This window comes from Dinoponera quadriceps, unplaced genomic scaffold (genome assembly GCF_001313825.1).
Source record: "Dinoponera quadriceps isolate SergipeBrazil2010 unplaced genomic scaffold, ASM131382v1 scaffold1308, whole genome shotgun sequence".
Taxonomy (NCBI): Eukaryota; Metazoa; Arthropoda; class Insecta; order Hymenoptera; family Formicidae; genus Dinoponera; species Dinoponera quadriceps.
This window is the reverse complement of record NW_014555613.1, coordinates 2,657,772-2,678,657: the sequence shown is the minus strand read 5'-3', so window position 1 is coordinate 2,678,657 and position 20,886 is coordinate 2,657,772. Positions and strand designations below refer to the sequence as shown.

The 20,886-nt window shown below is 42.3% G+C and overlaps 1 protein-coding gene across 1 annotated transcript in view; it reads left to right on the top strand.

Annotated features, from left to right (window-relative positions):
- Window positions 1-20,886, top strand: part of LOC106744878 (hemicentin-2) — a 36,929-nt gene that overhangs the window by 4,821 nt on the left and 11,222 nt on the right. The window lies entirely within an intron of this gene.

Below are 20,886 nucleotides of genomic sequence, written 5' to 3'. Positions count from 1 at the left end.
GGGGGGGGGGGGGATACGGAACACACAGACGGTGATGCGTCTTCGCGGATAGACCATACCTTAACGGAATTTTAATTCGAAACGATAATCGCGCCGGGCTTCTCGCGATAGAGGACAGGAGGGGAAAAAAATAAAACAAGAGAAACAACGTCCGATCGAATCGTTTAATCAAATTCGCGTTTCTCGCGGAGGACGTGATCGAGTTAAGCGATTCGTTCGGGGCTGCCTCTAATTTGTAATCCCGTATCCGTAATGGAGAAACGATTTCAGTCGGTGGGGAGGGGAGGAGGTGGATTAAGAACGATAAGTGACGGTCGTTACCGATCGAATCACGTCGCGATAAGGACACGGGACGAAGCTGTATTCTGACGTGGCGCGCGTCGTTTTTATTATTCACCGCGGATTCTCGCCGTGTTCGGTACATCCGTTTTTTTTNCCCCCCCCCCCCCCCCGCGTTACCGCGCATTTTCACGTACCCCACGTACCAGCACCCAGGGCTCTCCTTACCGATTCTTCGAGTCAAATATTTTCGCCACGGCACGTTCGCGCTGATACGGCCCAGCCCGGGGCGTTCTGTTCGTTGAGGAGGAGAAACGGCCGAGGAATTAATTCTTTATATTACCAGCAGACGGAAAAGAGGCAGGGCTGGCAGAGGCGGGGGAGTGAGATGGGAGACGGGCAAGAGCGCATTTGTCGGAGCAAACGTGCGAGCGCACGCACGCACGGAGCATTATTTCGGTCCGTGCTACGTACCGTGGCGGGTTGATGCGAAATAAAAAATAGCAGAGCCATTCTCAAATCGTTTCACATATCGCACGTGTACCCCGATAGTCGGACGCGGTCCGACGAGAGAGAGAGAGAGAGAGGGAACGGACGCGAGCAGTTTTCCTAACTTTCTCCGTACGTTTCGCGAGAAGACATTGTAATGGTCGAATACCGCGGCATATCGAATTGGCCGTTTTAATGTAACTGCGCGTTACTTTCTCGTTGAAAAAGCGACCTTTGTTATACGACATGCACGTTCCGACAAATCTCGCCATTATTATGGATTGCGGGTACTTGGAGGGAGGAGAGGGTGGAGGCAAAGAAGGGAAATTGAACTCGGGGAGGGCCGTTTCGCGATCTTGAAAACTTTCAACGCCCGAATGGTGAAACTAAATACTCGTTAAGAGCAAAATCCCCGAGAGATAAAGTCCCTTTAATGTCGCTGAATCAACAACGCCCGACTACCCGTTTGCGCAAACTCCTCGATCCCGATGTGAAGTGATTTTAAAAAATTATTAATCCGCGCGTCGTGTCCCGAGAAGTAGCTCACAGCGTCTGGAAATGGACGACCTGCCTCCTGCCGGGCGTCCTGCTGCACGTCGTCGCGTTGCTTTGTGCGAGTACCATCTGGCTGATGGCTCGTCGGTCTCCGTAGTCGACGAATGCGCTGGTGTATGATCACGTTTAACATTCGGATAGAAAGAGAGAAAGAAAGAGAGAGAGAGAGAGAGAGAGAAAGATGAGGAAAGAAAAGGGAGGATCGTGCAGCCGGTAACCTTTCGCCGACGGGGGTTGACGTTTTCATATAGGTTTCGACTCTCATCGTCATATTGCAGCGACTTGCATTAATGGTTCGTCCGACGTGGCCCCATTCACAAAAGATGTCACTCGGTGACACGTGGTCCTCGTCCGTCCTTTCGTATAGTTTCCGCAAAATGAGCGGCACGCTCGAGTCGTACTAATAAGCGTGTTAGCGTTAAAGGCCCGTTTCTTAAAATGCTTCGTCGTTGAGCACAAACGAACTGGACATACCATTATCGCACGTCATTGCATTCGAAAGTCAATAATATAACATTCTGCGCATGCGGCGTCGGGAACGCCTACGGCGATGATATTCGGTACGATGAAATAAGGTTCGACTGTTGGCAAACGCTGCGACGTATCGCTGTTGCCGTATCGCCGCGAACATTAGCGTGTTTCGCTTTGTTATGCCTAGCGAGCGCTGCGGGGCGCGTAGGAATGCGCGGGATGTCACGAAAACGAAGGTATATATTAATTGGACGTGTGAATATACCAATTGGCCGAGGTACGCTCGATGATCGTTATAACGTCGAACTGCCGCTGATTCTCGCCATCTGGTATCGGTGATTAAAATTTCGAGGGGGACCCTCTTTCAATGCCTCGTACACGACTAGAACATTTTGTACTTGTCCTAAATTCGGTATTTGTTAAAAAAAAAAAAAGAATTTCACGTTACATTTTCAACGTACCCGCGTGCGTTAATTTAACATATTACGTTTATGTTATCTCCATACATTTTGTAGTTGAATCGATATTCCACGTGTGCACGGAAAAAATAATTCCGCCGGTTAACTGAATTTTTCGTTGCCTGGAAACCGGTTGGAAATTCAGTTTGTAGGAACCGAAAGATTCCTGCAGGAAGTCTCTGCACAGTCAATTGTCCTCAGTTGCCTCAAATGAGTTTTAATGTAGTTGAATATTCAAACGAATGTTTCTCAGCCGCGGTAAAAGAGACATGGCTTCTTGTTGTCCCGCCGAGTTTTCACTTCTTGTTGCTGGGTTTTCATCTGGTCACTATTCTATTCTGACTATTCTGTTGCAGGAACTGAGTTCTTTTTCCCGCGCATGAGTTATAATAACACTTGTATAAGTGTTAAAACAATATATTTGATATTTAAGTGTCAATTAACATATTACGGATATTATCACTTAATACTAATTTTTAATATAATATATTTGAGTTACTTTTCATTTTCATTAATTTTTAGCATGATATATTTGAGTTACATGTTCACTTTCTGTTGTAATTAACACAAAAATTTCTATAAACCGTTTGGGATATGCGAAATGTGTTAAATTTAACATAAAATTGTTTCCCGGGTATGCTCACGAGTCGGCGACTCGCGCGTTCGTTGAAATAATTGTACCGATCTTGTTTCTCTTTTCGTCCTCTTTTTTTTTTTTTCATGAACCACGAGATCGATTAAAGCTGAAAATTAAAATGTTGGCTTGTCGTGAAAACTTCTTGACAGGCAAAAATTAACTTCAACCAATTTGAAGTCTAACTTATAGAGATGGTATCACCCTACACACACATACGTACACAAACGAAGGCCGTGCGGTATAATTTAAGGCCTTTTTAGATCGCACGTTTTTCGGTCGGTATTATAGAAGAACTCCCGTGTATCGCGGCTTGTACATTTATATACGACGACATATATAACGACGCATGTTACGTAACGTAGCTTTAATTTCATACCGCACCATCGTATCATATCATTCCATGCGGTATAACATCGTATATAGCGCGCTACATTCGCAGTGCCTTCTTTGAATATTTCAGCGACGTTTTAATACTTTGCATTTTTATAATTGTTTTATATTAGTCCCGTCACAGAGACACACGTGTATAAAATGAATGCAGTTTAATTGAATTGTCCTCTTAATCGTAATATCGCATTACAAAAGCCATCAATATTCGCATAAAAGATATTGCGATTTTTAAACAACGTGTATGGCGTAATGCCGACTTTACAGCGATCTGTTCGTTCATCTGCCGTTATTTGAATAAATAATTACTTTGCGGATGAAATTATGATATGTAAAAATGATCGCGCGATCGTTTATACGTTAAGCTTGTGTTACAGTTACGTATCACTTTGTACCAATTCTAGATGAGATTTGCATATTGTAGTAATATAAAAAACAGGGCCAATGTTTGATCTCGGTCGGAGATTTATATTTATCCTCTATACTGTAGTGATTTGTTCGAAGATCTATTTGAGAAATTTCCGTTGCGAGCACAGTCTCGTGATTTCATCGTTGAAATATTTATTAATTGTTTATGCTTGCCAATATTAGCATACTCAGGGAGGAAGGGCTGATTATATATTCGTCATTAATCACTTTGTACAGTATAATGACAGTATGCATAATTGTTACTAATAGTTCTCTTGAACGTTAATTATCGGAATTAATCATTAATGCGATCATAGTATTACAATACATATGATGTTAATAATAATACAATTATACAAGCATCATTATTATTATTATTATTATTACGCGCGGAAAGGAAAAAACTGGAATCTCGGACGTCGAATTAATTGCAATTACATGCAAGGATAGCGGCGTGCGGATTTTGCAAGGACGTTATCCAACTGACTGCCTAACGCCGATACGGCATTAGGAATAGCTCCTTTTAAACGACTGTTTAATGCCGTAGGGGTGAAACCCTTCGCGCGTTTATTATCTTGGCGAGGAAGTTACGTGCGATGCACTCGCGCGTACCAGCGAGAGAGAACATATTTGTTAATACCACAGAGGCAAAACACCTTTGAAGAACCTCTCGCGTTACGGAGAGCCCGAATCGACACTAGTCACGTAAAGTTACCAAGTGCGCTCCTTATTGCCACGGCCACCCGCACCACCGCTTTACGCAGACAAGCAGCGGTAATGTAAACCCGGACTTATAAACCGAATTTTCTAAATAACTAAAATCCATTAGCGGCAAGCCTCGGCAAGTGGATGAATATGTGCAAGACGTTGCTTGCGGAAGAGGGGGAAGGGGGAGAAAGAGAGAGAGAAGCGCGCTGGGCCTCTCTCGAACGGAGAGAAACGGAGAAGGAGTATTACCGAAGCGAAAAGTTTACCTTGCAAGACGACAGTCGTAGGAAGGAATTCCCTATATATTTTCCGCGCGAGGAAACACCTAAAGGCGCGGTCACATTACCAGCGAGATAACAAGCAGGCCTCGCGGGAGACTCCACAAACTGCAAACGAGGATTTCGATATCTTCACCCCCTCCCTCTTCTTCTCTATTTAAATGATAAAACTACGCGCTAAATAAGATAGACTAACACGATTGATAAATTGTAATTGCAAATTGTAATTATTTCTCGCGCTGGTGTCTGAAGAAATTTTTTTCGAACTACAATCTGATTTTAACCCTTCGTTAGTCGCGATACTTTCCACCCATAAATGGTTGCAATGTATCTCACAGATACATTAATTTTCCTATTATTTGCCTCTGCTTCCCGAGCAATTTTTTTCTCAGTACTCAGCTAATAGGCCATTTTTATAAAATTTGTAGTACTAAAAAGTACACATTGTAACGTTCTTAGGCACGGTTTTTCACTTTCTAATTAACTTGTGTTTGAAGCTTAATTTGATGATAACATAAGTTTTATTTTTCTATTCATTAATAATTAAATTTTTAAGGTTACGAAACCATCAGTTTAATGATTAACTACGAATAGGAAAACACAATTTTTGCATTATCATTAGTTATAGTTTAAGTTTAAACCACAAGTTAACGAGAAAATGAAAAACCTTGAAAGGTTAAATCTTGAAACTGTAATTATAGCATTTATCTCTCTCTCTCTGTTCTCTCTCTTTTGTTCATCGGGGCATCTTGTTCGATGCTTTATATATAATTTCTGAAGACGCACTTGTACTCCGTACGAAAGTATACGATTGTTCTGACGGTATCAGAGTTTGCACGTTTAATTTCTCCCGAGAATTTCTACCGACATGGAGAAGTGATCGACGCGAAATCTCACGCACCCTACGACGACGGAGAAACTTTCGTCAGTCGACGACAGAAGGAAAGGGGAAAAAAAGCAAAACATGACTCGTTTGGTCGAGAGCTCGTCGGAATAACAAAGAGCGCGTTTACGAATCGCCAAGGTGAACCCGAGAAACTCAGACGTGCAAACGACGATTTCTGCCAATGGCCGTCGATAACACCGACGAACAACACCTTCTGGTATTTACTATGTACAGCGTCGACGTCCGTTCGTTTGTACTCGTTTCGCGGCTCTTTGGCCTTGCATTAGAGGCCGATCGGCACGTAGCGCGATTAATACTGCAGGATGTTGCGACATGCGTCCTGCATCGCGTATCACGTATCGCTGCATTCGAGAGAGCCGGCGAATGGGAGTTCGTGCGAGCATTTTCTAGTTATTTAGTTATCATCGCACAGCCTCAGACCGTACAATATATAACCCTGATCATCAAAGTATCATGTTTCTGATAAAGTTATCATGTGAATCCTATTCCACACTTCGGTTATTAATATAAATAAGCTTTCGCACTTATCCCTCCCCACCTTTCCCTCTCTTTCTCTTTTCTTCGCTCTTTAACGCACTTAGGGGGACACAGCCTTGGAGCGAAGATAAACGCATCAATCAATCAATCGATCAATTAATCTCCGGAGAAACGTAAAGGAAGTTTACGACGGGAAACCTCACGTAAAATTCAATTACTCCGTCGCGCCCAGTCGCCTTTTCATAATTTCCCGAAGGGAAAGATAGAAGATTTTTTACAGCGAACTTTTAAGTTCGGCCGACGCATAAAATTTCAGGCGGGGAGATCGAAGTGCGAGAAAAAAGGAGAGAAGAAAATTTCAGTGGCCTCACGCGAGGCACGTATAGTAGACGTCATATCAGGCAGCTCGCGATATTAACCCTAATCGTTAACGATCGGCCCGTATCGGCCGTCGGTCGGATACCGTGGCGAACTAATTTATAGACGACCGCATAAACCGCCGAAATGTAAGGACACAGGAACGGCGAGCGGTATTAATCTGCTGCGGATCGCGCGCGCGCTATATACACGCACACACGCACGCATCTACACGTGGACGCACATTGGCGCACTCGAGGCCTACGCCACTAAAATCCGTCGCGTGCCGCATGCGACATAACGTCTCTCGAATAAAAAAGTATATATCGCGTGCATTCATTAGCGGGCATATTAATGCAAAAAAATTGCCGTGCCCGACCGGGCGGGCAATCGCTTATCACCGCGTGCGTACGTAAACGAGCTTAAACCCCGCCGGGGCATAATCGCCCGGCAATCGAGGTCCGTGCCCCGCGCGCCCTCGACTTTCCTCGCCTCGCTGGGATTACCGTACCGTTGCCCAAGCCACGATTTATCGTCGGTGTATCAATTCCGACAAAACTATCGCGCGTTAATGAGGTTTACAGGAGTGTCGCCCGGTTACATTCCGCGAAAGTCGCGCGGCGGCGACTCGTTACGCCCAGGTGGGGTCTCGATTCTCCTTCTTAAGGGGATCCCAGGCCGATGACGGACTTGATAAACGTCGATAACGCAGAGGCAATCCTTAAAATGTTACATTATGTGACACTGACACGAACGCGCTACTCTTTGTATTTCTCGTACGTCTACAGGGTGTTCCAGTTCTCGCGACTTTTATTTTCACCGAGAGATTCCCGAGGCAATTTAGAGTTAATTTTCCCACCGCGAAAATATCGAGGAGGGTCATTATTTGTTGACAACTTTTCAGTCTTGAACGTATCTCTTTAGCTGAGTCTCAAATTAAAGTTCTGTTAAGTTCAGGTCCGTTTGAAATAAGTTGGAGGAAATAATTTTGTTGTCTGGTCGCCCGAAGCTTAGCTCGCGAAAAGTTGCACCTTTTCAATCGCTCGGAAACTATTGGTGCCTCGCCATTTTCGTTGAGAAAAAGTTAACCTGAAATTGCTCAGAGAATCTTTCGGTAAAATTAAAATCGCAAGAACTAGGACATTATGGATCTTACGTAAATGTAAGTGCGATATATTGAGGAATGCATTTGTTATTTCTGATAACCAAAACCTCGATTCTCATAACAAACATTCTTATCTAAAACATTTGTTTGCCCATATCCAAACGAGAATTTTGTTGATTCAACTAAAATGGGTTTCTCAGTGTGTACAAATGTGAATGCGACGAATATGCGTCACTATATTTTACCATATCTAACGGAGAATCAATCAACCATTTTTTCACATTTTTTTCGTATCTCTTAGACCTATAAATTTTATTAAAAAGGTATAAGCATATAAAAAGGTGCATGAAAGGTATAAGAATTCTTTGGAATTTTCCTTATTGGATTCCGCATTGACACATTTAGTACGTTCAAGCTGAAGGATTTCTGTACCAGATAAATATTTACGCTAACTGACAGCTGGAGATGTTGTTTCAAAATTTTTGCTCATTTTCGATACATATATAGTGAAAAACATTGTGTACTTGTGTTAAAATCTTTGTTAACATTTTTATGTTAAACTTTTAACATACTCGTGTGTTAATTTAATATATTATGTTTATGCTATCTCAACATTTTACGTTCTGTCGGCATTTAACATGTGTAAATATTAAAATTCCACATTTTATACAATGTTGATTAACATGTTAATCTTGCGTTAATTTTTTACATAATATTTGTATTACTTCTCAATATATTCGCTTTCTGTTAAATTAGTAAAAAAATTTGCGTGAACCGTTTGGGACGTGTGAAACGTGTTGAATTTAACACAAAATTTTTCACTGCATAACCGAACAATTCTCATTTTCGCGCGTTCTTTCACTGTGCAAAGGCATTTATAATTCTGCGTAACCAATAAGACGTAAACGTTTTGCGGAAACAACTCAGTATGCTAATTTTGCAAGTTTATAGTTTTAAAATGCGGCATCCCCTTAAATGAGATAACGAGCGTCGTCGATAATTACGAACGATCGAGGGGCGAGGGAGCGCTTCGAATTGGAGAAAAGCTCCGCTGAAATCGCCATTGCGACGATAGCCTGCGCCGTTTGCGACACTTCACGTCGTGACCCCGCGAATATCTCGAGAGAGTCCGCGGGGTGATATAATCGATCGTAGAAAGCACCGCCGAGTTTCGCCTCGAATTTTTATTCAATTAGTGCGAGCTTTGACTTATCGAAACACACGTGGACGCGCTTGCGCGCGTTCCCTAGAAATTGTATGAAAACAATTATTAATGTTAATTTGATAGTGCATTACTGCTTATTACCGTGGGGAATTATTATCTAATAACCAGGCATTACGGAATTAGTGTATACATTTTTGGTTAGCGGTTACCCGCCTTCATCTACCCCCTACTCTCGCCCTTCCGGCGGGCGCGCGCATCCGCTCTAATATCCGATAATGATTTAATGCAATTAACGCAACGAGCTCGTGTAATGCGATTAACATTTTGTGTAACAGATTCATGGGCGATAATTTTCTGGACGTGCGTGAACAGTCGTCGGCGAAGGTCGCCCGAATCGTATAATTTCTTCATTCTGATCCGCTGCCGATAACGCTAATTTGTTTTTACCGGGCACGCTCGTCGCGCCAGCCCGCCCGCTTATTCAAACATATTCCAAGATACTTTGCGCAGATATTCCAGATATCCGAAAGTATTTCGAAAGACCCCTCACCGAATCGTCGTCGTCGTCGTTCTCTTTGCCGATCGTTTATTGTGTTTGCGTTCCTAGATAGGTAGATAGATAGGTAGGTAGGTAGGTAGGTAGGTAGGTAGGTTGGTTGGTATCGCGCTGGTTGAGCTGGTGGCCCGCAGGCGAGAATAATATTCCTAGCGGAAAATGCAGCGTAGTCCGTAGCTCGACGGTGGCTTCCATCGGTGCGAGAAATGACTGCGAGAATTTCGCGGTAACTTCGCTGCGCGCACCGCGAAAGCCCGAAATTTCGACGACAGTGCGATTCTTGCCGAGAGAATTTCCGCGTGCGCGCGCACGTTCGCTTGCACGCGTATTGCGAATAAGATGACACGAGATATGTATGTCCTTTGATAATTAGCGGGAGAATATTTACGTCGCGCGCTATTGTGCCACAAAAAAAGAACAGAAGAAGAAAAGCGACACTCTCGGAGATCAATTCACGATGAAGTCATGTAACATCGTGTCAGGAGAACTGACGCGCGTCCTCGATGATCCAGTCGCCGATTCGACGTGTAAAATAGGTAAAAAAAAAAAGGAAAGGGAGAGAAAAAGAGAAAAAATCCAACCGTAAAATCGAAAACACCTATTGTCACCGCGGACAAGAAACATATATGTAGATTATGTCGGTTACGTGCAAGGCGACTGAGCGACGCGACAGTCGCGTCGACATCTGGCGGAGCCAGAGAGAGAGAGAGAGAGAACGCGGCTTTGTCTCGTCACGAGTAACGGGAGAGCCAGCGGCGAGTTGCGTCGAGGGGCGTCCTTCTCTTCTTGCTCTCATCTTGCCGTCGTCGCCTTGCGTCGCCGTCGTCCTCCTCGTCGTCTTCCGTCCCGATCTTTTGTCCGCCGAACCGTAAATCTGCCCGTAAAACACACCGCCGGCGGCAGTATATCACTCGCAGGGCGCCTGTCGCGCTTCCTTAGTTAACGTTAGCGCGATGCATCCGCGATCGAAGCCCCGCGCGCGCGTCTTTCCTTGGCGCGCTCGGCTGTTCGTTCGGCGCACATCGTCATCGTCATACATTCGCGCCGTTCCCCGGATACCGTTCTCTCCGCTCACCTGTGTTCGCATCGCGTTTAATTGGATCCGCGCGCGCGAGCGAGCGAACGTCGCGAACACTTGCGCAATGCGACCGGCGAGACCGCGACGTGCTCATTTTCCGAATGCGCGGCTCTCGTGCATGCCCCCCTCCGTTAGAAAGACAGACAGACTCTGCGGTCTACCCCCTTCGTCTATTTCTCGCGTGATTTAGTGCAACACAAGTGCACGCGCGCGCGGTTTCGCGGGCTTCCAGATGGCGAAAGCCATTGGAAAGATAGATTCGGAAAGAGTCGGGCGTACTTAAAACAACGACGAGAGATATATACGTCACCGTCGATCGGGCGAAATCGAAACGCCCGGGTATAACCGAGAACCTTGACGGCGATTTATACAGCGCTGCCGTCCGGCCACCGGAACGAAAAGGGTGAAATAGCGATCGGCTTCTTGGCAGAAGTGACGAAAAGTGACCTGTCAGGCATCCAAGTAGTGACCAAAAGTGATATTTGTTGTCAAAGTCGGAGAGTAACTAAGGTCATTTGAGCAAGAAACACTTAGGCCGGTATTCGTACTCGAGTCTGACGTTCTTGCGTCTACTTAGACGGTCTATAGACTAACAAAAACCTACTTTGATAATAATGATATTTTTTAACTTTTCTATTGAGCCTGGAATTCTATAGGTTGAAATTTAATGCTACTTTCATCGTTCTGTTTTAACGCTAAAACAGCGAAAACGGAAATTTAAGGCATCATTAGGGTCAAAATAGGGGTTATATTGTGTTATTAGAATTGGAAGTGAACCTATTTTGCCTATCTTAGTTCCTACTATGTTGCAGAATTAAAAATTTAACATAGGGCCAAAATTTCGATCCCGGCAGTCAGATCTTATATTTAAGACTGTCTTAAGTTCATCTTCAGATGTTTCGTGATCAACGAAATGAACCGTACAACATCTGAAGATGAACTTAGGAGTCTTAAATATAAGATTCGATTATGAATACCGGCCTTACTCTGAACCAGACTTATCTATGGACAGATTAATATATAACAGCGGGAGTTCTTTTCATAGGGTATAAATAATACAATACACGTGTACTTTCGAAATAATTTCATTAAGAGACACGGCAAAAATATATATAGAACGACTATATTTTACAAATTTAACGGCAGCTTAGAAAAAAAATGACTACAGTAATTCTTATTTTGGACGGTAGTGAAGTTTTCAGCAACTAGTTAAGCAAAAGTGGCAATAAGTGACCTTAATCGTGCACGTATCTTTTTGGTACCTTAATCTGGCACACTGGGGTCATTTGTGTCCTCATTTATTTAAAGTATGTGCTAATAAAAATCATGAATATACTGTGAAGTTTGTAGAATAGAATTATGTAAAGGAATGGTCGCAAATGTTCACTTAAATATTTTATTTTATTGAAATTGTAGAGAGAAACGCGGTGGAAACATGAATTGGCTATGGTCCATAATGACTCCAGTGTGGACGATTAAGGTTAAATAACTGGATGGCAGTGCTGTAGTTTTCTCTCAACGATATGTAGAGAAAAAGTACCAAGACCGACATACCATTTTATTTTTAGGCTCTAAAACTCTGTTGAAGGTGTAGAATTAAAATTTATGTGTGTATGGATACAAAGTGACAGCATACTTTTACCAAAGTACAATGTAGTTTTCTGAAAATTATTACATATCATCTTTCAAATAAACTATTCTTTAAGGAATTGGAGACGCTTCGAGAAAGTAGACCCTAAAACCTATAGATCTGCGATATTTATCAGGAAAATGTCAAAAAAAAAAAATAACAGCACTGATATTAAATTATTTTGTACATTTATCACATATCCTTATCTTTCATGTTCGATCTTACATATTTGTTATGTGGAAAGAGATTCTCTGATTTTTCCGGTTATCTTAAAACTAAACAAACAAGAAAAACGGTCACCGATATCTTCAGCTATTCTATGAGATATTATTTCATAGATAAGCTCAGATAGGCCGGTTGAAAGGCCAGGAATCTCGGGTGTGTTCGTTCACAGAACAATCTAACCCTGATCTTTCTCCCGTCTATTGACAGAGAACAAGCACAGAAGACCTAAAGTGATTTAAAAAGTTCAAAATTGACTTTATATAAATAATATTGTATAATAAGTTATTTATCGCCGATTTATTATTTAAACACTTTTTAGAAGCTCAAGAGAAATTTCAGCACATTGAAAAATTAATTAACGCTAATAACATAACCAACGAATTTTTAATCGAACTACCACTTTAGCTCCATCTACACAGAGAAAAAAATTGTCCGACACAGAAATAAGGTTTAAAAAAAGTAAGGTTTATAGGAAAAGGTTTTTTGTAAAATAAACCTTATATCCCACAGATAAATTTGTAATCACTTTTTCTTTCAACGTACGATACACGATATTCCAAATGTAATGTCGCGGATAAATTCCAAATTAAATGCGAGAATAAATTTACATGCAATGTTCGGAGTGTTCCCTACATATTTTATAAATCTATCGAACGTCTATCGAGATACATCGCGCCATTTATCATGGTTTGTTTAATTATCAGATTTGCTAGTGGGATTAATTATTGAATTCCTTTTACAGTAAACACACCGCAACGTCGACGAAATCACACGCGCAAACATCCCATGCCGCGCGGTCTAATTGCACTTAACGGCGGTGTAATTTTAATTTGTTATTTCGACGCATCTTTTTCGTTGTTTCCTACGACCAATCGAGCCCGTAGCCCGGCAACACCCGACGCAGGAAACGTTTCAACAGTTGCCTTCGGTTTTAACCGTGCGACAGTAAATCACGGTAGGATTGCGTTTGCAACACGACACCACGTGGCATTCCTTCGACAACGTGTTGAATTTCACTTCCTACGCGGTGCAGGCGAATTTTGAGCGTGGAACAGTTTCCGTTAACAAGTGAAATATACTCTCTCTGTGATTTAACTGCGAGTAAATGCAAAAGAATGCGGATTCTTATTTAATTAGTGCAGCGAGCTTAATGCGATTCGTAATCGGCGGGTGTAATTCTATTCGTCGTCCGAAGAAATTCCAATAAGATCGACGAAATGTTAATGTCGAAAAGGAAAGAGAAAAGGGAGAGAAAAACAGAGGGAGAGGGAGAGAGAAATATGAAGCGCAAAGCAAATACTTAATTTCTAATTTCTAACACAATTTTGCAAGAGACAAAAATACGGCAACTTACGGCGCGGCAACTTGGAAAAATATGAAGTTCAATACGAATCAGTCCGTATTGCGTTCTAAGTTAAATACGAAGGATATTAAGCTCTTCTTCTTCCTTTTCGTAATCGGCTCGCGGGTAACGTTCATAAGATCGCTGTAAGTCACGTAAACGTCCGTTGTCCGAAGTTCTATCTACGCCGTTCTTGTAGATCGTTCCCTTTATCGCCTGCCACGAGATAATGATTTCTGCAACTTTTTCGTAGTCCGCCGAAGTAACACGTCGCAGAAATTGCCTTCAACGTCGAAATTGCTCTGCCCGTTGAACTCGCTAGCACGACGACGACGACGACTACGGCCGATCGATGCTCATGACCGCTTTTACTTACGTCAATTGGCTAATCCCATATGCTCTTAATATTGCACAAAATGTCGTCCGAAATATTGGGTCTTAAAGTGACACAACATGCCTTGGATTCATGCCGTGTTTAACGTCGACGGTTAGCGAAATATTTCTGTGACTGTGGTACGAGTCATGTCTGCGAACTCTGCGCGCTCTCGTTTCAAAGTAACGCTATATACTCGTGTGGATTAATTAAAAAAAATGGAAAGTCGCGAGAAAAATCGATTCCCATCGGCGAACTTTTTAAAAAATGGAAAAGGGGATTAATTAATATCGCGCTAAATATATCACCGCGAGAGGGTAAAATGAACGGAGACCGTTCCGTCGAATCGACGCTGAGCGCGAATACGACTGCTTTGAATAATAGATGCAATCTGAGCGCTCCTATCGCGTTTCCCTTACCAATTCCGTAACTGTGTTGCAAATTTAAATTTTATCTACCGTAAATCCTTTCTGTCCCGTCATCGTTCTTGCCTCGAGAACGAAAGTAATTTCCTCGCCGAAAGAAAGGGCGGCGAAGAGGAAAAAAAAAGAAAAGAACCTATTAGGCGCCGTACCGCACGTATGTCGCCACACATCTTGCATTATGCAGTATTAACAGTTTCGTAATTGGCGCGGTCGCGGTACGACGGTGTGTGGGACACATACGTGTGCGCGTACGATCGAACACGTACGAGATCGGTACGATTGTTACCTGCCTGAGTAAGCCGTATTTACGCAAGCCCGTATTGCGCGTAATCTCGTTATAGCCGCGCTAATACAGGCTGTCTCGCAGGTCGAGTGTTTGTTTTCTTAACGCGTGAATTCTCGAGGCGAGACTTGTCGAACGTGCGCGATAACTCCTCGCGAGAAACTCTCTTGGCTCTCGAGATCCGGCACGACGCGACACACAGCGGCAAATTGAAATGGGAATGTCGCGCGAGGACTGTCGTCCTTTTTCCTCCGCTCTTTACCGTCGTGTTCGATTGAGAGAGAAGAACGCGCGAGTCCTAGCTCGACCTGGTGTTATACGCGTCGACGCCTACTCTCACGTGTACTGCCGGCTCTAGTAGAAATTGAACCTCGCCTGGGTGTCTAGCCACGAGGTAGTAAATTTGTGTCTAACGTCGCTGCTAGCCGGCAATGTAACGCTCGCTTCTCTTAGTCGTTAGATAATGGCTGGATGAATAAGTTGGATGATGGTTAAGCAAAAGAAATTACCGTTACCAGATGAAAAATCATGACTACCCGAAATTTTTAATTCTACGTTAAGTCTTCAAGTGGAGAAAATGGAAATAAGCTCTCACTTGTAGCACCAAGGAACCACCGTAAGCGCTCCTTTCGACGCTACTATGCGTACTAGTGATGGACGATTTCGATTTGATCCCTCCGTTTTTGCTAATCTTCGATCGACAGCAGTCGGGAGTGCAAAGGGAATTGATCATGCTTGACCTTCTGAATCTATGTGATGAAATACCTCTATACTGTCTTTATTTTTAAATCACATCAAATTTTCATCTTTATTCCTCTTAAAATACGCTCCATAAGTTGAATCATTCTTGTGCAGATACGAACAATTAACTTTAGATTTAGTAGATATATTTAAATAAGAACACGTTTAAATGCTAATTGCAAGCAATTGTTTTGGATTTTTAGGAAATCGATTTCAATTCTTTTATGCTCGTTTCTACCATCATGGTTTGAATCTAATCGACGATTAACTCAACGGAATTGATTACACAGCATTTGCCAATTAGCTGAACTAATTAATGTGATCGACCAATTGAGTTGAGTTAATCGTCGATTAGATTTAAANTTTTTTTTTTTTTTTTTTTTTTTTTTTAGTAAATTGACTTTAGTTATTCCGGTTCAAGATCGATTTTTTCTAAAAAGATCGCCCATCGTTAGTCTGTACCAGCGAGTTACTAGTGAGCTACTAGTTTTCGACTCAGGCCGAATGGATATGTTTCTCCTCAGGAGGTGTTTCCAATGAAGTACGACGCGCGTCGTACCTATAACCCCCGCAGCAGTAACCGTAAAGCCGTCGCATGTCGAAACGTCGCGCGTCTCGCGAATTATTCGTTATGCGTTACGCCTTGTCTTAATTACTCCCAGCTCCCAGGTGATATACGCGGGCCGGCTTTGTTCATTTGTGCCGGCGCATGCGGCCATAAATATCGATTACCGGGATATAGCCTCGCGTCTATCGGGCCATTAATTTGTCGAAAGTTTGTTATTCGCCGCCACCGCCGCTGCCGCGCGCGCGTCACGCGCCGCGCAAATTGTTTGCAATACTCCGCGAATTCTGTGTCGCGCAGAATCTGCGCCGCGGTTACGCGAAATGACGCATTATGGCACCAGCTTCTGCTGTTCCTATTGCTGCTCCTAATACCACTGCCGCCGCTACCACTGCCGCGCTTGCCGCTCTGTTAGGACAACTGAATTAATAAATGACGCATTATAATCACCGTGGGCGGTCACCGCCAGAGGTCGCGAATAAAATTCAAAACGCGCCTTTCTCATCGCTCGACGCTGAAAGATCGCGCGTGACCGTTATTGTTGTTATTGCTATATATCACGTACCACGTAGTAATAACTCTTGCCCTCTCGCCGAGCGATACACACACTCGACGCTATATGACCCGCGGCAATATCGAGACGGTATTTTTACGTTTGCGCGACCCGCGTAGCGCGGAGATAAAGACGTAGCTTTTGTGCGCGCTTACAGAGCACGTGCACGAATGTTGAGCGTGGTATAGGCGCGCATGAAAGTCTACGGTCGCAGTCATGTATGTTGTATCATTCCCCAGACGGACTGCACGATTTGCAGCCTTATACATAACGCATATAAAGTAAAAATTGCGAGTTAAAAACGGTCCGCCGAAATTTTAGCGTTACTTCGAATATGGGGAATATATTGACGCAATTGTATGTTAGATGAATGTATTGATTTTGTTAACGTGTTACTTTCTAACATATTCACTTTGTTAAAGAAACACAAGAATTTGGGTGGACCGTTTGTGACACAAAATGTTTTACTGTGTAAGGTTGAAAATCGCAAAAGTACTAATGTTACAATGATAGGGTTATAATGGCTCTTTTATAATAGTTTCAACCCTTTATGTGTACATGTGGAAACCTAAAAATTTTGCAATAGTGAAAAAGTTTCAATCTAGGAAATGGTACTCTCCAAAGTGCTGCAATCAATGTATTATCTCTGAGAGGCAGTCAATAGTCATTAGCGCTCATAGTTACAACCTAACAAAGACAATATAACGTACTTATTAGTTGCAATTTCCTACTCAACAGTGTAACTGAGTGATATATAATACACGCGTTATATAACAGTTATATTGTTGAATAGGAAATTACGACTAACTAATATATGTCGTATTATATTTACTGGGAAGTATATCACAGCAAATACAATAAAATTTCGCTGCAAAAGTCTTAATAGCAACAACTGTTTCCATTGGAGAAATCTAACCGCAGAAACAGTGGAAAAAGATATTATTTATTATTTCTTTCTCATTATCTTAATTCCACTCTTAAAGTTTTATCAGTGATTTTGCCTGGAATATTCTTAATTATATTTAATTGATTTAATCTATATCGCATTTGAAAAACACGCTTAGTTCCTGAAAGGACCCGAACTCGAAATCGCTCTTGAGTCTGCTATCATACAAACTACGCTAAATATGATATATTGTTGTTATGCATATACGATGTCTACATATATTTCTGCAATGGGACGCGTAACAGCGATTTGCTATGAATCTTCACCGGCCAAAACCAGTGAAGTATTAGGCAAAAGAACTAAGTGGAAGAAAATTCCACTAAAAATTAGTGAATACTCACTGATTACCAGCAGAATACTGATTCAATTAGTGACATTTCACTGATTCAACTAAAGAGAATATAGTACACATAACTGTACAATACCGTGCATTAATGCTTTCCTGGTCCTCAGACCATAATCATATCGGAAATTTCGAATTAGCCGTATCATTTCTGAATATTCGTGTATTATGGCTGATTACTCTATGGACCGATAATGTTGCTCCTAAGCTGTTTATACGAATATTCAGAAATAATACACCTAATTCGAAATTTCCGATATCGCTGTGCCTAAGGTAAGGAACACCATTAATGCACGGCACTATGCGGTATTAGCAACGGACAGATGTGAGATACACGATCGACTGTGCTCGTAGAGGCACAGGATCGGTCATACTTTCGACGGGAGCATGGCGAGCGTGAGCCGTTATGCGAATCGAGGTTTAACGTGCGACCGTTCCTCGTCGTTGAACATTCATTACGGGAGAAAGTTTTAGAAGGAAGGAAACGGGACGGGGCTGTGGAAGGGACTTTAATTTAGATCCGCCATCACGCAATTGACAAAAAAGCGGAAAGCCACGGAGTAAGAGTACAAAGGGATGGTAACGAGAAAGGCGATTCCGTTGAGGCGAAACGAAGAAAGAATGGAGAAAAGGGTAGAAGGAGAGAAGTACGACAATAAGATATATTATAGGGGTTGGCGCCAGGGGAGATNCCCCCCCCCCCCCTTCATACTCCTCTCTCTCTCTCTCCCCCTGCCGCGTGGCACGCATAATCGCGGTATAAGCAGAAACTTCCTTGAATATATACGCGGTGCTAGCTCGTTATGCGTCAACTGCAGATATACGAATATAGCTTACGGACGATTGACAATTAAAGATATAAATAACGTAAATATATCGAGTAGAAACATATCTGATCTGAGTCAAAAGTTAATAGAGCTACTCAGCACAGGCTAGGTTATACTTTCTAATTTGTTACTGCCAAATTAGTCACTCAAATATAAAATCGGTTTAGTGATACAATCATTGTCTATTCATTCCATATCAAAGTTGGTTCGTCAAACCATTTTCTTAAGTGTCTTTTTAAATTTTAACTGCATATTGATAAAAATACTATCTACTCGTCTGTAAAGTAAGACAATTAATGGTCATTCAGAAGCTGAAATATTTGCACTTCTGTTAACTTAATTGATGTTTATAAAGCGACGTTAATAAAGCACTGAAGATAACACTTTATATGTGTTCCTCGAGGTTATATGTAATGTCGTATTTTTAACTTCTGTTTTTAATTTATTTTAAACCACATTTAGGATTTAATGAAAAACTACTGTGGTATTAAAAACCAATATAGACATATTATATAAAAGTTTCAGAATTTTGTACCATTTTGTTTCAAAAATATAGCCGTTGCAAATTTAAACATTATAGTAGCGCCTGCGATACGTGTACATACATATTTAAATATTTACCTACCACTTTCTCTATTATGTGTGCACTTCTGTTAACTTAATTGATGTTTATAAAGCGACGTTAATAAAGCATTAATGAGAAAAGTAAATAATAAATAACATCTGTATTATTGTAATATTTTGTGTATCTTTGTCTTAATTTCGCTCAAAGTTAATATTTATTACTTAGATAATTAAATAAAATTATAGAAGTCTTTTCTTTTTCAATAAATAATAAACTTATAAAGTTATGAAGGCCTTTTAATATCGCCACTGAAAATCCAGCACTCTACGGGCCAATTAACTTAAAAATGAGGTAGCAAATCAAAATTGAGGGTACATTATTCCATAAAAATCTGAAAAAGCAGAAGTGAGCGTTACATCACTGCCTGACGCCTAGTCACAATTTTTCACCTCGTAACCGTAATTTTTTTTGTTTAACCGTCAGCTAACGTATTTATCTAGCCATTATCTAGCCACTGGAAGAAGTGAGCGATACATTACTGGCCAGTAGCGACGTTAGACACAAATTTACTACCTCGTGGCTAGACACCCAGACGAGGTTCAATTTCCACTAAGGTAACTCGCGTAATCTCGCGCGACTCCGCGATAAAATCCCCCTGCGCTGCTGTGGAATTTCGTCCCGCTCGTTAGACACCGATCCCTGTGCAGTAAAGATTAATGCGCCGTTTTTGACGACTAAACGACCGTGTCTCGTATCATGTCGACGAAAAAATCGCTCACGCAACGCGTGGCGCACGCAAACGGCGGCTTGTACGGAGCGAAGCAGCGTGCTCTTTACTCGACGAAACTCGGTTAGATAGAAATGAATTTAAGTAAAAGTAAGAGTCTCTTTGATGGAAATGTAGAACAGAGCGGAATAACCTAGCGAGGAAAGTTGATTTTGCAAGGCAATATAATTCGCTCGTTGAACTGAGCAATATAACAGCTTAAATTCTCCCTCTCTCTCTCCCTCTCTCCCTCTCTCCCTCTTTCTGAGAGTGCGCGCCTTAGGGCAAATTGCAACAACGATTGTGATTGACGGGACGCTTAAAGAGAAACTAGATACGCGACGATCTCGCGAAGACGCAACTTGCCGAAGAACTTGGCGGAGCGTCGGAGCGGAGAACGGGGCGAGAAACCCGCTCACATATACAACACGACAAATAAATAATAATTTCTCCGATCGCGCATTCTCTCGCGTAACTTCGTTCGAATTTTCGCACACGCCGATGCCCTTTCAATCAATTTTGTCGCTCGATCGTAAACGAACGCGTACACACAGAACATTTGTGCGCTTTAATCACAGTACTCTCCGATGGATTTCTCAGTAGATTCCGATAAATTCTCAAGAGAGCCGAAGACGCGCGAGAGAGGTTTTTTCAATAGCGCACCACTTCGGAGATATATTCGCCCGTCGTCGAAGTCGCGCGCGCGAGTCTCGCGAAATCCCCGGTCGATCGGCCGCTTTGTCTAAAAATCGCAAGCTGCCGGGACTTATTCACGCGTAAGAATGTAATATCGTAATGGGGCAAGCTTTCTCGGGCAAGCCGCGAATCGGGAATCGGTACCCGGGACGAACACGTCAGCGGGTAAAAGGGCTAGAAGGAACGTTTCGTTGAAGCGAGCGAAGATTGTCGGTGGAAAATAATAGGACAATGCGCATCGAACGGACACACAAGCGAATTCGCCGGATTCGACGAATACGGACGATCGGA